At 36.8% G+C, this 21344-nt stretch overlaps 1 non-coding gene across 1 annotated transcript; it reads right to left on the bottom strand.

The window, feature by feature from the left end:
* Positions 1 to 17024: 17024 nt before the first annotated feature.
* On the bottom strand, positions 17025 to 17132 carry LOC148561935 (small nucleolar RNA R71). The gene has a single exon (XR_015886451.1). It is a non-coding gene; the product is annotated as a small nucleolar RNA R71 (small nucleolar RNA).
* Between the last annotated feature and the right edge of the window lie 4212 nt (positions 17133 to 21344).

The raw sequence follows: 21344 nt of genomic DNA on the forward strand, positions 1-21344 counted from the left end.
GATGGGATTTCCAGTTCTCATACCTTGCCAAAAGTTTTTCTAATTATTAATTTATTTTTCTTGCCATTTAAATTACTTGTTCCCTATTTCAAAAACCCAAAAATATACATTTTTCCATAACCAATAATAAATCATACTTCCCTGCAATTCCTTGAGAGACGACCCGAGGTTTAAATACTTCGGTTATAAATTTTATTGGGTTTGCTTTAGTGACAACCAAAATTTTTGTAGGAAAGGATTCTCTGCTGGTTTAGAAACTATACTTACAATGTGATTATTTTTATAAAATTCTTTACTGGTAGAAGTCTGCTCGTCAGGTCCCTTTCAGGCTCAAGAAGAATGAGTATCCGAAAATCCAAAGAGAGATCCGGAGAAGAGGTTGGGAAGTCCTAACCAATCCCATCCAAGAGGTTGGGATCCTAATGGTGCAAGAGTTTTATGCTAATGCATGGGTCACTAAAAACCATGACATTAGTGTGAACCCAAATCCAAAGAATTGGAGCACCATGGTTCGAGGGAAAATCTTAGATTTTAGCCCGAAAAGTGTGAGGTTGGCATTCAACTTGCCTCTGATGCAAGGTGATCCTCATCCTTACACTAAAAGAGTCCACTTTGATCAAAGACTGGATCAAGTGCTCTTAGACATCTGTGTGGAAGGAGCACAGTGGAAAAGGGATTCCCAAGGCAAGCCCATTTAACTAAGAAGGCTTGACCTCAAGCCCATAAACCCTAAACCCTAAACCTTACGTTACTTTTCTGTTTTCTGTTATGTTGTATTATCTGTTCTCTTGTTCTTGCTGCATGATCATTTGCATTTATGTCTTAAAGTTATAAAATGTTCCATGCATCTATCACCTTGCTTAAAAGAACTTCTTTTTTGAAAAAAGAAAATTAAGTTCCATGAATTTCAAGTTTATAATAAGAAAAGTTCAATTATCTTGATGTGGTGGCATTGCTTTTGTTTTCTGAATGTATGAATGGATAGTGCATATTCGAAGTTGAAATTTTAGAATGTTGGCTCTTGAAAGAATGATGAAAAAAGAAAAGTATTATTGATAATCTGAAAAATCTCAAAAATTGATTCTTGAAGCAAGAAAAAATAGCAAAAAGAAAAAGAAAAGAAAAAGCATGTTGCAAAAGAAAAAAATTATTATGTATGCAAAAAAAATAATAAAATAGCAAACAAAATAAATACAAAGCAAAAAAATCCATTACTGCCCAAAAATGCAGGAAAAGGAGGGCATATTGAAAAAGTCAATAACCCTTTAAACCAAAAGGCAAGGGTAAAAGGATCTAAGACTTTGAGAATCAATGGCTAGGAGGGCCTACAAGAAATAAAATCCTGGCCTAAGCAACTCAACCAAGCTATCCCTAACCATGTGCTTGTGGTGTGAAGGTGTCAAGTGAAAAGCATGAGACTGAGTAGTTAAAGTCGAGGTCCAAAGCAAAAAGAGTGTGCTTAAGAACTATGAACACCTCTATCTGGCGATTCTAGCAAAGCTGAATCACAATCCGAAAGGGTTCACCCAGTTAAAGTGTTTGTGGTATTTATGTATCCGGTGGTAATACTAGAAAACAAAATGCTTAAGGTCACGGCCAAGACTCTGAAAGCTGTGTTCAAGAATCAAAAAGAACAGAACTAGGAGAGTCAATAATATCATATGGATACTAAGTTCCTAAAGAGACCAACATTTCTAAGTTTCAATGGATAGTGAGATGGCAAAACTATTCAGAAGTAAAAGAAGCTACTAAGTCCCGCTCATCTAATTCAAACTGAGCTTCATTGGAAACTCTGAGATTTATTGTATCCTACTCTTCTTATTATCCTACTGTGTTTTTAGTTGCTTGGAGATAAGCAACAGTTTAAGTTTGGTGTTGTGATGAGAGGATATTTTATACGCTTTTTGGCATCATTTTTATATAGTTTTTAGCATGTTTTGCTTAGTTTTTATTAAGTTTTCATAGGTTTTAGTGTTAAATTCACATTTTTGGATTCTACTTTGAATTTGTGTATTTTTGTGAAATTTCAAGTATTTTCTGGCTAAAATTGAGGAGTTGGAGCAAAAGTCTGATTCAGAGACAGAGAAAGTACTGCAGATGCTGTCCAGATCTGACCTCCTTGCACTCGGAAGATCTTTTTTGGAGCTACAGAAATCCAAATGCATCATTCTTAACAGCTATGGAAAGCTGAATTCTAGAGCTTTTCAGCAATGTATAATAGTCCATTGATGGTGGAAAAATCATCGGTAAAGAATTTCACAAAATAAGCGCGTTGTAAGTATAGATCTAAATCGACAATTAAACCTCAATCAAATTTAATTTGTTTGTCAGTTAAGCAAACCCAATAAAAATAACCGAAGTATTAAACCTTAGGTCGTCTGTCAAGAAATTGCAGGGAAGTATGTTACTATTGGTTATGGGATTATATCTTTTTGGGTTTTTGAAAGGTGGAACAAGGAATGTAAATAATAAGAAAATAAACTAATAATTATGAAAAGTCCTAGTAAGGATTGATAATTAGAAGTTCTATCCTCATTATCATCATCAATTGTGACAAGAATCGTCCATTGCTCCACTTAGTCAACCTCTAACTCTGAAGGAAAGTCAAGTAGAAATAATCAATTTGATTCCTCAAGTCCTAGTCAACTCCTAAGGAAATACTAGCTTTAGTAGAATTCAAATCAACTAGCAACTACTAACTGCTAATCAACAAAAGAGTTTGGTAACTCAAGAGTCTCCAATTACTCAATCTAAGCTAAGAACATAAAAAGATAATTTAAAATCTAACCAAGCATTTTATCAAACACTTGGAAGGCACAACATAAAAGCATAGAAAAGCAATAAGAGATAATAAAATCCAAACAACCAATTGAAAGCATCAATAACATAAATTGAAGAAAGCAATCATAAATACAAAATATCTCAAATTGCATTAAATAGAAAATCAAATCTAACATGAGAATTCATAAACTAAAGTGGATAAATAAATAAATCACCAAGAGAAGAGAAACTAAAGTGCTAGAATAAATAAGAGTAGAAGAGAAACTAAATTAAAGTAGAGTAGAAATTCGGAATTGAAAATAGCTAAACCTAAGAATCCTAAAACCTAAAGAGAGGACTCTCTAGAAAACAACATCTAAAAACCTAAAATTATGTGAATGAAAGTTGTCTTCATGTTTCCTTCACTCTGTAATCTCTAATCAGTGTTTTCGGGCTTGAAACTAGGCCAAAAACAGCACAGAAATCGCCCCCAGTGATTTCTGATACGTCCAGCACGTGGCTCTGTCACGCGTACGCGTCGCTGAACTCTCGCAAGGTCACGTGTACGCGTGATCCACGCATGCGCATCACCTAACTTCATGGAAACTATGGCAAATTGCATATCATTTTGAAGCTCCGGACGTTAGCTTTCCAACGCAACTGGAACCACCTCATTTGAACTTCTGTATCTCAAGTTATGATCGATTTAGTACGAAGAGGTCAGGCTTGACAGCTTAGCAATTCCTTCAATTTCTTGTATTTCTTCCACTTTTGCATGCTTCCTTTCCATCCTTTAAGCCATTCCTGCCCTATAAACCCTGAAAATACTTAACAAACATATCACGGCATCGAATGGTAATAAGAGAGGATTAAAATTAGCAAATTTAAGGCCAAAGAAGCTTGTTTTCAATCATAACAAAATTAGGAAGGAAAATGTAAAACATGCGAATTATATGAATAAGTGTGAGTTTAGTGGATAAAATCCCCTAAATTAAGCACAAGATAAACTGTAAAATAGCTGTTTATCATCCATATTTTGCTTCAGATTAGAAGGCCCAAAACTGGCGTCAAATGCCAGCTTTCTGATCCCTTCCAGGCGTCCAGCGCCCAAGGAGCAGAGACTAGTGTCCAAACGCCCAGAGAGGACCCCCTAGCCAATGTTTAATGCCCTAGAGGCCTCATATCAAGTGGATCTCATCAAAGCTCGATCCAAACACTCACCAAGTGGGCCCCAAAAGTGGATTTTAGCACTAAAAGACTGTTTTACCCTTTCTTATGTATTCCTTAGTCGTCAGCTTAGTATTTAAAAAACTTTTACACCTCTCATAAGGACGTCTGCCATATTTTGTTTATCATTGTACTTTTTCATCAGTATGAGTTTCTAAACCTCCTAGGTTGAGGAGAGGAGCCCTGTTGAGTTCTATGAATTAATAAAAGTATTACTGTTTCTCTTCAATCCGTGTTTGATTTAATTCTAAGATGTATTGATTAACCTAAATTCTCACCTAACACATACAATACCTATACAATTCTAATATCAAGCTTAGCTACCCATAATCTCACTTTTACATATACACACACTCATGCATTTTAATTCAATCCATCACATATGCATTGACTCTTATTAAATTTTTCATTGGGGTAATTTTTTCAACTTTTTTATTATTTTTTTGTTTTTTTTTGTTTTTTTCTCTTTTTTTTTTTAATCATAATATATATATATATACCAACACATCAATGCATATGGTTTCTATAATATTACATGAGTATGTACCCCAAATTTCCAATATTTCCAATAAGCATAAAACACATTTTTATCTACTAAGGTTCCCATATTTTTCCCACACTTAGTTGACACACACACACTCACTACTTAAGCTAACCAAAAATTCAAATAGGAAAAATAATTGTTTTCCACTTAAGGTTAGTGATATGACAATATAAAGAACAAAATGGGATTAAAAAGGCTCAAAGTGGCAAACAAAGGTAAATGAAATGGTAGGCTTTTTAGGTTAAGTGAGCTATAATAAAGTGATGGTCTCAATCACATAATTGCATAATCATACATTAAATAATGGATATATAGAATTAAACAAACTAAAGATTGCAATAATAGAGAAGAGCAACACACAAGAATGAAATAAGTGGTCAAATAATGTAACCACACAATAAGGCTCAAAAACTCACAAGTTGTATGTTCCTCAACTCAAAAATCATATTTCACAATGTATAAATCATGCAAGTTTCATTTTCAGTGGAGTTAACAACAGTTGAAAACCAACAACAATGAAGCGTCAACTCGACTAATCAAGTGCATTAAAGATGGATATCAAAAACAATTAAGCAACATTGATTGCGCAACATCAGCAGCGAACAAAAATTGCAGCAGCAAGGTCAAATCAATTTCAGAAAATTATCAAAAATCATCCTCACTGCACAAGCAATATTCTGAACTTATCCGTATATCAAAAGAAGGATTAACATTTAGAAAATATTCATTCCAAACAGCGGCAATAAATAAGAACACAGCAGCAAGGAATGATCCAGATTAGCATAGAGGGAATTCAGCATCAACAGCAAGTATAGAGCAGCAATAACAACTTAAATTCATACATTGAGCAAGAATTATCACTGCACAAGCAACCATTAACAATATCTAGCAACTGGTTCACTCCAAACAGCCATGAACAAAAGCACAGTAGCAAGAAACAGGGGTGCAGAAGAATCAGACAAGCCAAATTAGCACAGGGGCAAATCAATGAAACAGCAAAATTTCCAAACAGTAGCATGAATCAAAACAAACCTAAATCTACTATCCACGCCAGATTATCTAACCACCTAATTCGACTAAACTAAACTAATTGAACAAAACAAGCTAAACAGAATCAGCTAAACCAGATTAATCAAATAGAACTAAAATAAAATGAGATGAAAGGGTAACCTGGGAAACAGGGAATTGGAACAGAGGAAGGGAAGGGAAAGGATGATGATGCTGAGAGAATGGCTGGGGCAACCCGGCCGGCTTGGTGGTGGCACTGGCACAGTGGCAGCATGGCCGGCCAAGGTCTGCGTCAGAGAGGAAAGGCGGCACAGGGCCGAGAAACAGGGGATATGTCGCAGAAGTCGGAACTCGCTTGAGACGAAGAGAACAAGATCTTGTACTTGCTCTGTTCTTCAACCAAGAAAGAACGAGAGGGACAGGGGCCATGTCGGAAGAAGGTTCGCGAAGAAGAAGACCCTGTAGTCTCTGGACCTGATGGCGACGGAAAGGATACAGGGGAGCTAGGTGCGGTGGTTTTGGGGAACGAAGAGAGGAGGAGAGGGTTGCGGTGGCTCATCGATGGTAGAGGCTACGGTGGTTTTATGATGGTGGGTGGAGTTAGGGTTCGGACAGGGAGTGGTGGTGACGCGGCGGGAACGCCGGTAAGGACGCTGCAGCGAAGGTTGGGTGTCGCGGCTGTTTGGTGGCAGACGAGAGGAGACAGAGGCGGAGCTTAGTTCAAACAAGGGGGCCATGGCATGGCCCCCCAAACTTTTATTAAAAAAATTAGTAATACTTCTTTAAAAAATAAAAAATAATTCGGTTGGCTTAAATATTTTAGTTTGACTTAAAATACCAAAGTTCAATCTTCATCTCTTGCTTTTATTGCACAATAGTTTTTAGTTTTAAACATTCAAAACATGTTGGATTTGGACTGAACTGAGTGTATTCGCATTTCGCAGCTCTCTATTCAATAAGTAACACTCATTCTACCTTTGAGTTCAAATATAAAAAATTAGGTATTTTTTATTTATGTAATTTAATATTATTTTATATTTTACTGTTTATTTAATTTAATTTTTTATATGATAAAAAATATTAGAATTTCAATAAATATTGATATTATTGTATTTGTATAAATTGATTAAAAAATTTAATAAATATTATAAATTTTAATATTTGTCCTTCTAACTTCTTTTTTACATATTTTACAGGATATATATTCAAATTTTTATATAAAATAATCATAAAAAATCAAAGAATTGATACATTTTTTAAGAAGAAGGCTAATATTTAAGAAAGAGAACATAAAACTTTTACAATATTAACACCTGTAAATAGTTCTTCTACTTTAATGAATCACGAAGAAATTGAGATACAACCTTCAAAAGTTTAAAGAGTTGCAGCTGATGAATTTGACCTTAATTCTTTAGAACGAGACCCTAAAAAACGGCTTTAAATTTGGCAATATCACCTAAATTAGAGAGATGAGGTTAGACGAACTTATCTTAAATGGGTCCATATCAAAAGCATCTTGACAATTATTCTATCTGGTCCCCAAAATTTTATTTCAAGTTCCGCCGCTGAGAAGAGACCCAGGAATGGAGAAGGTGGCCGCTGCTGCTCTGGGCTTTAGCGGAGAGGAGGAGCTGGTGCTGTGGTTTCTGGGCTCCATGGAGGTGAGAAGAGGGGAAGAAGAAGAGAAAGGGGCGCGGCGGTGTAGGTTGTCACCGGCGGTTGTGGTAAAGGGAGGTGGCTGTGGCGATGCTGAGGTGATGGTGATGGAGGTTATAGTGGCTGGGAAGAGACAGTGATGGATGGTGATGATAGTGAAGAAGATGAAGATGATGATGGTGAATGGTTGGGTCAGAGAAGAGGAAGGGTTACGGTGGCTTTGAGAAGAAGAAAAAGAGGAGAGAATGGAAAAGTAGGGGATGCGGACGCATATAGTGTGCGGGTGCTCTCAACACCCAACAGAGAAGGATGAATTAGGAGTGCATACGCATCAACATTCGTGCATACGCACGTACAGGAAAATGGGCAATAGTTCGTATGCATATGCTTTGCGAACGCCATGAACAGAAAGGTGGTATGAAAGTGTGCGTATGCATAGAGCTGTGCGCACGCACAGAGGGTGATTTTTTTTTTAAAACAGAAATTAAAAAAATATGCAACTATTTACAGTAAATGTAAGAACCAGAGTTTTCACGCACAGTAAATGCATAGGGTTTATAAAAATAATAATTTTAGTGCCCGGAATAGATTCAAAATTTAGAAGTTTTAAATTGAAGATAAAAAGGTGAAATTTGATTTCAATGGATTTTTCTAAACTGAAAAATATATCTGTTTCGATCAGTTTTTGTAAAATACGTACTGGCACTTAAGCTGGCAGTACCGGCTCTAGTCTGTCCAGTACCGCGTTTTTAGGAAAATAAGATTTTGAAAAAATTCATTTATTGTTTTGAAAGGATAAAAATAATTCAGAATTGAAAACCGGGCACTTATGTTAAAGGTTTTGGCCCAAAGTGGGCCAAACGGACCTAAAATGCTAACGGGTTAAACCGGGCCCAAGGCCTAACATATATAAGTGAATAAATGAGCCAAAGAAGCTCATTTGATGCAAATAGAGAGAGAGGGCCGCGGTTTTAGAGAAGAGAGGAGAAGGGGTGGTGTTACTATTCACCTCCACCTTCTAGGAGCCATAACTTTTGATTCGGAGCTCCGATTGACGAGCTATTTGTGGCCACGCAAAGCCCTTGACGAGCTCTTTCTTTCTATCTAAGAAAATTTGGTAAGATCTCTTTTTTCATGCTCCAGTTCCAAGCCCTAAGTTTCTATATTTTTGGGTTTGGTTTTTGAGGAGGTTTTGTGGTTTTGCTTATTTAGGTGACCTCTAGTAGCGGATAATTGTTGAATTTTACTCCTAATCTCATTGGGAAATGTAAGGTTTCACTAAACCCTTGTGTTTAGTTGTTTTGTGTATCTTAGGTTTTGATTTTTGGTGATATATGTGTTGTTAGTTTGAGCTTTGGTGTTTGTTGGAGTTGGTTGAGACCTTGGATCAAGCTTGGTGGCTTTGTTTTGGTGTTTTGGTGCGTTTGGGAATCGGTCAAGCTATGGTTCAGTTTTTTTTATGTAATATGTAATGTTTCTAGAAACTTAGGCTAATTGACCTTAAGATAGGATTGAATGCTTTGGGTGTATGTCTAATTGTATGTGATTTTGATGTTTGGGGATAACTTGTATGATAGTGATAATGATATGGAGTTTTGGTATGAGGAGTATATGAGTTTGATGATGATTTTTGGTATTTAATGACGATGAAAGTTGATGATAAATGTGTGATTTAATTGTAATTGATGAGGGATTGATGATTATTGAAATTGATGAGGATTTGTAGTGATTGTTGATATTGTTGATGGTTGATATTGATTATGAGTGTTATGATGGTTGTTGATGTTGAGGAAATTGAGGATTGAGATTGAAATTAATTATGATGATTGTTGGAAATGGTGGAATGGAATTTGATTAATGTGTTGATTAAAAAAAATGAATTTATTGTTATGTATTTGATAATGGAAATTGATGAGTGTGATTGGTGGAGGAATGATTACAGTGTTATATATTTGATATTTAAGGTTGAGGATATTAAAGGGTGAATGACAAATTTGGTATGAATGGTAGATTGTGACACAAATGGTGAGTTATGAGGTAAATTGGAGTTGGTATGATTTTGGCCTGCTTTTGGTTGAAATATTTTGAAAGTTGAGGTTTGACAAAATTCTGCATAATCTATTTTCTGGCAGCAGTTTCGGACACTTTTTGGAAACGATCTAACCATCACAATTGAATAAGATTAATTTTTCTCACATATTTGTGATGTGTAGAAAAATCTTGGAAATTTTGGTTAAATTTTAACAGTTGGATTAGGATATATAAATTTTTGAAGTTTGTTACTTTAAAACTGACTTTCTGCTGCTACATAATCAAACCAGCAAATTTCCAAGCCTATATCTCTCAATCCTGACCATAATTTTGACCAAAAGGACATTGAGACTTGGACTATTTTCTTGTTTGTGTCAAAATTTTAGACTATTATGAATTTTGTAGAAGGAGTTGTGCTCGTTTTAAAAATAGAGCTCTTAGCTATTTTGACAGCAAAACTAGTTTTTGAAAGTAAACTTGTAATCAGTATAACTCTCTCCAGAAAAATAATTTTTCTATGAGACTTTGACTGATTTAAAGCTCTATGAGTCTAGTTTATTTCTGAAAAATTTCAGATACATCAAATGAAAATATGATTTTTGGTAAATTTTGTAAGAACAGGTAGCTTGCTGTCTTGGTGCAGAGATTTCCAACTTAAAATTAGTTTTTGCAAGAGGAATGATTTTCCTTTTTTATTTTATTCAACTAAACTATTTCAACTGGATTCGAATCTATAGGATACTTCCGTTTTGAGTTTAGATATGGAGAATTAGGCTTGTAAGCTTCTGTGACACCATTTTAAGACTCTTGGACTTATTTTTGGGCATTGAAATATAGGAAAGGTTTTAGGAGAATCTATGTGAGTTTTTCTTTGAAAAGTTAGCGAACGGAGGTTTAGGTTTCTGGTGTATTGATGATCAGTTTAGTTGAGGGGGAAGGAAGAATGATGTATGAATTGAGAAACTGGTAAATTGATGAGTTTGAAATAGAAATTATGAATCGATGATGGATGTGATGAGTTGAAGACTTAAAAAGGAATGAATGATCCTGATTAATGTTGAGAGTGTGCTAGGCACTATATCCTTGGAGTGATAATGATTGAGAGAGAGTGTGTGCCAGGCACTATATCCTTGGAATGTTGATAATTGATAATTAAAAGTGATTGGGATAAGAAATGGTGATGATCGGTGATGATTTGAGGTGGATTGACTTGTTGGATGTGAAAAGTGTGCCAGGCACTATATCCTTGGAATGATTTGTGATGAGTTATATGTTGGTGTTGTTTTTCCTTCTCTGCCGCAAGAGTGTGACAGGCACTATATCCTCGAATTGAGCATGCAAGTGTGCCAGGCACTATATCCTCAGAACGATAGTGTGCCAGACACTATATCCTAGGAACGAAAGCGTGCCAAGCACTATATCCTCGAACATGGCAGAATGGCGACATCCGAAAGGATATGTCGGGTTGGCATTCATAGACCGACAAGTGATATCATGAGCCAATAGGATAGGCATTCATCATATGCATCTCTTATATGCTTGCTTGCTTTGACTACTTGGGTTTGCCTAATTGTATAATATGCCTACTTGCTTCTTGAATTACTTTCTATATATGATTATTACCTGTGTATTACTTGCTTGCATTTATCTTGTGATTGTCTGGTGCTGAGGAGGTTAGGTAGGCGGTGGCGATGGGATCGCACGGAGGTTAGGGTGGTGAAGGCTGTGGGATACAGCGGTGTGATTAGTATTAGTTAGAATTCCTCTAAGTTTAGATAACCCGGTTTATGGTTTAAGTTCCTGATTTATTTATTTATTTTGTTCTAAGCTTGAATATCCGTATGTGATGTGAAGTTCTAGGATTGCCTTCGGTGTCCCGGAGCCTTACATCTTACATCATTGGGCACTGTTACCATACTGAGAACCTCCGGTTCTCATTCCATACTTTGTTATTGTTTTTTAGATGTAGGTCGTAATTCACCTTGGTAAATTGTGGATATGGTGACAGAGTGGAGTATGGTTCCTTCTTTATTCATTTCTATTTTACTTTGTTGTAGTTACTCTCACATCTCTTTGTATATTTATCTTTATGGCCTTAGAGGCTTATTTAGAGAGAATAGTTGTATAAGCTGTTTTGAACTCCAAAACTCTGTATGTTTATATATACTAGTCGGTATAAACTCCGCAAGCTGCGGCTAGTTCCCTATGATTATTATATTCTTATATCTATATATGTTCTGATCTTTTGCATCTGTACCTTATATCTTATGCGTTAGTTTCGCGTGAACGTTTTGCACTTTTGTAATTCTGTCTTTGAGCTTAATCCTTCATCAGGCTTCTAGAATATATTATTTCCTTCTATATATAAATATGTATAAGCCTTAGAACTGTCGTAACTTCTGATTAACCTTTGCCTTACGGCTAGAGGTAAGGTTTAGGGAAATTGGGGTGTTACAGTAAACTTTAAAACTAACCAAAATTTTATCTTTCAAATCAAAATCATGGACTATTCAAGCACAAACAAAAATCTATCCAAATTTAACCATTCAAAAATTAATAAAAAATTTAAACATGAAACTCAAGTCAAAAAGGCAATAACTATTCACATATGCATTTTAAAACAAAAATTTATTAAAGCAACTAACAACCAAGAGACATATTTACAAGCAAAAACAAGCAACCAATCAAAAACAAACTATTCACATATTCACATATTAACAATAGCCAATAATGTAACATCATTACAATCCCCGGTAACGGCGCCAAAAACTTGGTGTGAGAATTATTGTTGATCTAGAATTCCACAAAATAGAATCTCATTGCAAGCATAGTCTAAACCAAAAATTAACTCTCAATCAAAGTTTAAAATAAAGATTGTCACAATTCAAACCAAAATAACTAAGAGTTTTAAGTCCCGAGTCATTCTCCCTAGGAATTGCAATTAAGTGTCCTATTATTGAGGTTCCTTTGAATGCACTTCTGCAATGCATGAGTTCTTATGACTACTCATCCTGAAGTGAGGATGAAGACACTAGGGAAGAGCAAGTTGCGCAGTACCTAGGAGCTCTAATGAAGTTGAATGCCAAGCTATTTGCTACAAAGCCTCTGGAGGAAGAACCTCCACTGCTTACCAAAAACTCCATGCTTTGGTTTAACAAGAGCTACCTCAGAAGCTTCCAAATCCTGGACGCTTTCTGATTCCTTGAACCATAGGTACCATGACCTTTAAAGAGGCTCTATGTGACCTAGGGTCAAGCATTAACCTCATGCCACTCTCTGTAATGGAGAAGTTGGGCATACTTGAGGTACAAGCTGCAAACATCTCCTTAGAGATGGCAGACAAGACCATGAAGAAGCCATATGGCTTAGTGGAGGATATCTTGGTTAAAGTTAAAAACCTTTACATCCCTGCAACTTTATTGTCTTGGACATAGGAGAGGATGAGGATGACTGTGTCATCCTTGGAAGACCTTTCCTAGCCACAGCCAATGCTATCATTGATATGGATAAGGGAGAATTAACCCTAAAGTTAAGAGAGGATCACATCTTATTCAAGATGCCTCATCCCAATTTTCCTTCTAAAAGAGAGATAACAGTGCAACATCTAGTGTGCCACGCCTCTCTTTCTGTGCAGAGCTCTGCAGAGTCCCAAACACCAATTCTAAGTTTGGTGTTGGGCAGTGATGAGCGGATAATTTATACGCTTTTTGGCATTGTTTTTAGTAGAATCTAGTTACTTTTAGGGATGTTTTCATTAGTTTTTATGTTAAATTCACATTTCTGGACTTTACTATGAGTTTGTGTATTTTTCTGTGATTTCAGGTATTTTCTGGCTGAAATTGAGGGACTTGAGCAAAAATCAGATTCAGAGGTTGAAGAAGGACTGCTGATGCTATTGGATTCTGACCTCCCTGCACTCAAAGTGGATTTTCTGGAGCTACAAAACTCAAAATGGCGCGCTTCCAATTGCGTTGGAAAGTAGACATCTAGGGATTTCCAGCAATATACAATAGTCCATACTTCGGCCGAGTTTAGATGACATAAAAGGGCGTTGAACGCCAGTTCTACGCTGCTGTCTAGAGTTAAACGCCAGAAACACGTCACAAGCCAGAGTTGAACGCCAGCAATACGTTACAAACTGGCGTTCAACTCCAAGATTGACCTCTACACGTGTAACATTCAAGCTCAGCCCAAGCACACACCAAGTGGGCCCCGGAAGTAGATTTATGCATCAATTACTTACTTCTGTAAACCCTAGTAACTAGTTTAGTATAAATAGGACTTTTTACTATGGTATTAGACATCTTTGATCAGTTTTATGCTATCTTAGACTTTCATGGGGGCTGGCCATTCGGCCATGCCTGAACCATTATCACTTATGTATTTTCATACGGTAGAGTTTCTGCACTCCATAGATTAAGGTGTGGAGCTCTGCTGTTCCTCGAAGATTAATGCAAAGTACTACTGTTTTTCTATTCAATTCAACTTATTCCGCTTCTAAGATATTCATTCGCACTTCAACCTGAATGTGATGAACGTGACAATCATCATCATTCCCCCACAAACACGTGCCTGACAACCACTTCCGTTCCACCTTAGATTGAATGAGTATCTCTTGGATCTCTTAATCAGAATCTTCGTGGTATAAGCTAGATTGATGGCGGCATTCATGAGAGTTCAGAAAGTCTAAACCTTGTCTGTGGTATTCCGAGTAGGACTCTGGGATTGAATGACTGTGATGAACTTCAAACTCGCGAGTGCTGGGCGTAGTGACAGATGCAAAAGGAGGGTGAATCCTATTCCAGTATGATCGAGAACCTCAGATGATTAGCCGTGCTGTAACAGAGCATTTGGACCATTTTCACAAGAGGATGGGATGCAGCCATTGACAAGGGTGATGCCTCCAGACGATTAGCCATGCAGTGACAGCGCATCGGACCATTTTCCAGAGAGGATAAAAAGTAGCCATTGACAACGGTGATGTCCTTACATAAAGCCAGCCATGGAAAGGAGTAAGACTGATTGGATGAAGATAGCAGAAAAGCAGAGGTTCAGAGGAACGAAAGCATCTCTATACACTTATCTGAAATTCTCACCAATGATATACATAAGTGTTTCTATCCTTATTTTCTATCTATTTATTACTTATGTTCGAAAACTCCATAACTATTTTATATCCACCTGACTGAGATTTACAAGGTGACCATAGCTTGCTTTATACCAACAATCTCCATGGGATCGACCCTTACTCACGTAAGGTTTATTACTTGGACGACCCAGTGTACTTGCTGGTTAGTTGTATCAAAGTTGTGAATGAAAAATGATTTATTAAGACGTGCGTACAGAGTTTCTGGCGCCGTTGCCTGAGATCACAGTTTCGTGCACCAAGTTTTTGGCGCTGTTGCCGGGGATTGTTCGAGTTTGGACAACTGATGGTTCATCTTGTTGCTCAGATTAGGTAATTTTCTTTTTGTTTTATTTTCAAAAAATTTTACAAAATCTTTCAAAAATTTCTCCTTTATTTTTGAAAAAAAAAATTTCTTTTCAAAAATTTTATTATGTTCTTCAGAATTTTTAAGAATGAATTCTAGTGTTTCATGATGATTTGTTGAATCCTGGCCGGCTGTAAGCCATGTCTAATCTTTTGGACTGGGGTTTCAACTTATCATCACAAGAGCTTGTTGATTCTCACACACTTAGTTGCTCTATACATCGAAAGTATCAATATCTTCTAAAGCTTGACTGGCTATTCAGCCATGTCTAACCCTCAGATTGGAGCTTTAGAATAAGAGTACAAGATTCCTGGAATTCATATTAAAAACTTTGGAATCCTTATTTTTCTTTTTCAAATAATTTTCGAAAAATCCAAAAAAATCATAAAATCATAAAAATAAAAAATATTTTGTGTTTCTTGTTTGAGTATTGAGTCAATTTTTAAGTTTGGTGTCAATTGTATGTTCATCTTGCATTTTTCGAAAAAATCATGCATTCATGGTGTTCTTCATGATCTTCAAGTTGTTCTTGGTAAATCTTCTTGTTTGATCTTGATGTTTTCTTGTTTTGCATCTTTTCTTGTTTTACATGTGCATTTTTGCATTCATAGTGTCTGAACATGAAAGATTTCTAAGTTTGGTGTCTTGCATGTTTTCTTTGCATAAAAAATTTTTCAAAAATATGTTCTTGATGTTCATCATGACATTCAAAGTGTTCTTGGTGTTCATCTTGACATTCATAGTGTTCTTGCATACATTCATTGTTTTGATCTAAAATTTTCATGCATTGCATCATTTTCATATTTTTCTCTCTCATCATTAAAAATTCAAAAATCAAAAAAATATCTTTCCCTTTTTCTTCTCATAAATTCGAAAATTTGAGTTGACTTTTTCAAAACTTTTTTAAAATTCAGTTGTTTCTTATGAGTCAAATCAAATTTTCAATTAAAAATCTTATCTTTTCAAAATCTTTTTCAAAAATCAAATCTTTTTCATTTTTCTTATATATTTTCAAAAATTACAAAAATATTTTTCAAAAATCTTTTTCTTATTTTATCTCATAATTTTCGAAAATAACATCATCAATTAATGTTTTGATTCAAAAAATTTCAAGTTTGTTACTTGCTTGTTAAGAAAGATTCAAACTTTAAGTTCTAGAATCATATCTTGTGATTTCTTGTGAATCAATTCATTAATTGTGATTTTAAAAATCAAATCTTTTTCAAAACTAATTTCAATCATATCTTTTCAAAAATATCTCTTTATCTTATCTTTTTCAAAATTTGATTTTAAAATATCCTTTCTAACTTCTTATCTTCTTATCTTTTCAAAATTGATTTTCAAATTTGGTTCAACTAACTAACTAACTTTTTGTTTGTTTCTTATCTTTTTCAAAACTACCTAACTAACTCCCTCTCTCTCTAATTTTTGAAAATATCTTCCCTCTTTTTCAAAATTTCTTTTTAATTAACTAATTATTTTAATTTTTGATTTTAATTTTCGAAAAATTACTAACCTTTTTCAAAAACTATTTTCGAAAATCACTAACTCTTTTTCAAAAATAATTTTCGAAAATTCTCCTTCTCTCTCATCTCCTTCTATTTATTTATTCATGTACTAACACCTCTCTTCATCCCACATCTCTGCTCTCCTTACCCTTGTGTTTCTTTCTTCACATTACATTCTTTTCTTCTTCTACTCACACAGGGGAACCTCTATACCTGTGGTAAAAAGGATCCCTATTATTATTTTTCTGTTTCCCTCTTTTTCATATGAGCAGGAGCAAGGACAAGAACATTCTTGTAGAAGCAGATCCAGAACCTGAAAGGACTCTAAAGAGGAAACTAAGAGAAGCTAAATTACAACAATCCAGCAAGCACCTTTCAGAAATTTTCGAACAAGAAGAGGAGATGGCAGCCGAAAATAATAATAATGCAATGAGGATGCTTGGTGACTTTACTGCACCTAATTCCAATTTACATGGAAGAAGCATCTCCATCCTTACCATTGGAGCAAACAACTTTGAGCTGAAACCTCAATTAATTTCTCTAATGCAGCAGAACTGCAAGTTTCATGGACTTCCATCTGAAGATCCTTTTCAGTTCTTAACTGAATTCTTGCAGATATGTGATATTGTTAAGACTAATGGAGTAGATCCTGAAGTCTACAGGCTCATGCTTTTCCCTTTTGCTGTGAGAGACAGAGCTAGAATATGGATGGACTCTCAACCCAAAGATAGCCTGAACTCTTGGGATAAGCTGGTCAAGGCTTTCTTAGCCAAGTTCTTTCCTCCTCAAAAGCTGAGTAAGCTTAGAGTGGATGTTCAGACCTTCAGACAGAAAGAAGGTGAATCCCTCTATGAAGCTTGGGAGAGATACAAAGAACTGACCAAAAAGTGTCCTTCTGATATGCTTTCAGAATGGACCATCCTGGACCTATTCTATGATAGTCTGTCTGAATTAGCTAAAATGTCATTGGATACCTCTGCAGGTGGATCCATTCACTTAAAGAAAATGCCTGCAGAAGCTCAAGAACTCATTGACATGGTTGCTAATAACCAATTCATGTACACTTCTGAGAGAAATCCTGTGAGTAATGGGATGCCTATGAAGAAGGGAGTTCTTGAAATTGATACTCTGAATGCCATATTGGCTCAGAATAAAATATTGACTCAGCAAGTCAATATGATTTCTCAGAGTCTGAATGGAATGAAAGCTGCATCCAACAGTACTCAAGAGGCATCTTCTGAAGAAGAAGCTTATGATCCTGAAAATCCTGCAATAGCAGAGGTGAATTACATGGGTGAACCTTATGGAAACACCTATAACCCCTCATGGAGAAATCACCCAAATCTCTCATGGAAGGATCAACAAAAGCCTCAACAAGGCTTTAATAATGGTGGAAGAAATAGGTTTAACAATGGTAAACCTTTTCCATCATCCACTCAGCAACAGACAGAGAACTCTGAACAAAATACCTCTAATTTAGCAAACTTAGTCTCTGATCTATCTAAGGCTACTATAAGTTTCATGAATGAAACAAGGTCCTCCATTAGAAATTTGGAGGCACAAGTGGGCCAGCTGAGTAAAAGGATCACTGAAATCCCTCCTAGTACTCTCCCAAGCAATACAGAAGAAAATCCAAAAGGAGAGTGCAAGGCCATTGACATAGTCAACACGGCCGAACCTGGAGAGGAAGGGAAGGACGTAAATCCCAGTGAGGAAGACCTCTTGGGACGTTCAGTGATCAATAAGGAGTTTCCCTTTGAGGAAACAAAGGAATCTGAGACTCATCTAGAGACCATAGAGATTCCATTGAACCTCCTTATGCCCTTCATGAGCTCTGACGAGTATTCATCTTCTGAAGAGAATGAGGATGTTACTGAAGAGCAAGTTACCAAGTACCTTGGTGCAATCATGAAGCTGAATGCCAAATTATTTGGTATTGAGACTTGGGAAGATAAACCTCCCTTGTTCACCAATGAACTAAGTGATCTGGATCAACTGACATTGCCTCAGAAGAAACAGGATCCTGGAAAGTTCGTAATACCTTGTACCATAGGCAACATGATCTTTGAAAAGGCTCTGTGTGACCTTGGTTCAGGGATAAACCTCATGCCCCTCTCTATAATAGAGAAACTGGGAATCTTTGGGGTGCAAGCTACTAAAATCTCATTAGAGATGGCAGACAATTCAAGAAAATAGGCTTATAGACAAGTAGAGGACGTGTTAGTAAAGGTTGAAGGCCTTTACATCCCTACTGATTTCATAATCCTTGATACTGGAAAGGATGAGGATGAATCCATCATCCTTGGAAGACCTTTCCTAGCCACAGCAAGAGCTGTGATTGATGTTGACAGAGGTGAATTAGTCCTTCAATTGAATGAGCCTCACTCCCTTGTGTTTACAACTCAAGGTTACCCTTCTGTAAACATGGAAAAGAGGCACAGTAAGCTTCTCTCAAAATAGAGTCAACCAGAGCCCCCACAGTCAAACTCTAAGTTTGGTGTTGGGAGGCCACAACCAAACTCTAAGTTTGGTGTTGGAAAGTCTCAACAATGCTCTGAACATCTGTGAGGCTCCATGAGAGCCCACTGTCAAGCTATTGACATTAAAGAAGCGCTTGTTGGGAGGCAACCCAATTTTTATTTATCTAATTTTATTTTTCTTGTTCTTTCATATTTTATTAGGTTCATGATCATGTGGAGTCACAAAATAAATATAAAAATTGAAAACGGAATCAAAAACAGTAGAAGAAAAATCACACCCTGGAGAAAGACCTTACTGGCGTTTAAACGCCAGTAAGAAGCATCTGGCTGGCGTTCAACGCCAGAACAGAGCATAGTTCTGGCGCTGAACGCCCAAAATGGGCAGCATCTGGGCGTTTGAACGCCAGAATTGCACCCTGGAGAAGAGCTGGCGCTGAACGCCCAGAACAAGCACCAATCTGGCGCTGAACGCCCAGAGTTGTGTGCAAGGGCATTTTGCATGCCTAATTTGGTGCAAGTTTGTAAATCCTTGAACACCTCAGGATCTGTGGACCCCACAGGATCCCCACCTACCTCCACTCACTTCTTCTCACCCCTCTTTCACACAATTCCATAAACACTCTTCCCTAAAACTCTTCACCAATCACCTCAATCTCTCTTCCCTATAACCACTTCACCACTCACATCCATCCACTCTTCCCCATAAACCTACCTCATAAACCCCACCTACCTTCAAAATTCAAAATCAATTTCCCACCCAAAACCCACCCTTATGGCCGAACCTTACCCCCCTCCCTTCCCTATATAAAGCCCTCCATTCTTCTTCATTTTCACACAACACAACCCTCTCTTCCCCTTCTTGGCCGAATACACCCCTCCCCCCTCTCCTCCATATTTTCTTCTTCTTCTTCTTCATCTATTCTTTCTTCTCTTGCTCGAGGGCGAGCAATATTCTAAGTTTGGTGTGGTAAAAGCATAAGCTTTTTGTTTTTCCATTACCATTGATGGCACCCAAGACCGGAGAATCCTCTAGAAAAGGGAAAGGGAAGACAAAAGCTTCCACCTCCGAGTCATGGGAGATGGAAAGATTCATCTCCAAAGCTCATCAAGACCACTTCAATGATGTTGTGGCCAAGAAGAAGGTGATCCCCGAGGTCCCTTTCAAGCTCAAGAAGAATGAGTATCCGGAGATCCGACATGAAATCCAAAGAAGAGGTTGGGAAGTTCTAACAAACCCCATCCAACAAGTCGGCATCCTAATGGTTCAAGAGTTCTATGCCAATGCATGGATCACTAGGAACCATGATCAAAGTAAGAACCCAAACCCAAAGAATTATATTACAATGGTTCGGGAGAAATACTTGGATTTTAGTCCGGAAAATGTGAGGTTGGCGTTTAACTTGCCTATGATGCAAGGAGATGCACGCCCCTACACTTGAAGGGTCAACTTTAATCAAAGGTTGGACCAAGTCCTCATGGACATATGTGTGGAAGGAGCTCAATGGAAAATTGACTCCAAAGGCAAGCCGGTTCAATTAAGAAGACTGGACCTCAAGCCTGTGGCTAGAGGATGGTTGGAGTTCATCCAACGCTCCATCATCCCCACTAGCAACCGATCTGAAGTTACTGTGGATCGGGCCATCATGATCCATAGCATCATGATTGGAGAAGAAATAGAAGTTCATGAAGTCATCTCCCTTGAACTCTACAAAATAGCCGAAAAGCCCTCTCCTGGGGCAAGGCTAGCTTTTCCTCATCTTATTTGTCATCTATGTTACTCAGCTGGAGCTTTCATAGAAGGAGACATTTGCATTGAGGAAGAGAAGTCCATCACTAAGAAAAGGATGGAGCAAGCAAGAGAGCCCATTCATGGATCTCAAGAGACGCACGAAGCTCATCACCATGAGATCCCGGAGATGCCTCAAATGTATTTTCCTCCACAAAACTATTGGGAGCAAATCAACACCTCCCTAGAAGAATTAAGTTCCAACATGGGACAATTAAGGGTGGAACATCAAGAGCACTCCATCATCCTTCATGAAATAAGAGAATATCAAAAAGCAATGAGGGAGGAGCAACAAAGACAAGGAAGAGACATAGAAGAGCTCAAGGACATCATTGGTTCCTCAAGAAGGAAACGCCACCATCACTAAGGTGGACTCATTCCTTGTTCTTATTTTCTGTTTTTCGTTTTCTCTATGTTAAGTGCTTATCCATGTTTGTGTCTTCATTACATGATCATTAGTATTTAGTAACTTTGTCTTAAAGTTATGAATGTCCTATGAATCCATCACCTCTCTTAAATGAAAACTGTTTTAATTCAAAATAACAAGAAGTACATGAGTTTCGAATTTATCCTTGAACTTAGTTTAATTATATTGATGTGGTGACAATGCTTCTTGTTTTATGAATGAATGCTTGAACAGTGCATATGTCTTTTGAAGTTGTTGTTTAAGAATGATAAATATGTTGGCTCTTGAAAGAATGATGATAAGGAGACATGTTATTTGATAATCTAAAAATTCATAAAAATGACTCTTGAAGCAAGAAAAAGCAGCAAAGAACAAAGCTTGCAGAAAAAAAAATATATAGGTGAAAAAAAATAAAAAAGAAAAAGCAAGAGCAAAAAGCCAATAAC

Source organism: Arachis ipaensis, chromosome B6, assembly GCF_059453495.1.
Source record: "Arachis ipaensis isolate K30076 ecotype BB chromosome B6, ASM5945349v1, whole genome shotgun sequence".
Taxonomy (NCBI): Eukaryota; Viridiplantae; Streptophyta; class Magnoliopsida; order Fabales; family Fabaceae; genus Arachis; species Arachis ipaensis.